We start from the raw sequence: 381 nt of genomic DNA, 5'->3' as shown, positions 1-381 counted from the left end.
ATAAGCTTGTTCAGATGTAAGCAAGAGCAGTCTGATATACAGATTTGGAAAATAGAAATCAAGGAAAAGCCAATGAGTTTCTGTTTTGTTTTGTTTGTTGTTTTTTAGCACACTGAATCTAGTCTCTTACACGCATGCTGAGAGTCTCAAATAGCTTTTGATGTTGTGGAGGAGGCAGAGATGAGAATTAAGAAGTCAAAGATCAATTGCTCTGTAAGAAAGTTTTCTTAATATCTATCTCTGAGACATCCAGTACTGCTTTCTCCAGAGTCCAATAATACATTTCTACTCCCTAGTATTGAATTCCTTTGGTTGTAGTGGTCTCAGTGATAATTGTCCAGATTCACAAAAAAGAGAATAGCTGGCACAACCATAAAAAGA

Source organism: Pteropus vampyrus, unplaced genomic scaffold, assembly GCF_000151845.1.
Source record: "Pteropus vampyrus isolate Shadow unplaced genomic scaffold, Pvam_2.0 Scaffold14, whole genome shotgun sequence".
Lineage (NCBI taxonomy): Eukaryota > Metazoa > Chordata > Mammalia > Chiroptera > Pteropodidae > Pteropus > Pteropus vampyrus.
The sequence above is the reverse complement of the archived record's forward strand: the minus strand, read 5'-3'. Positions refer to the sequence as shown.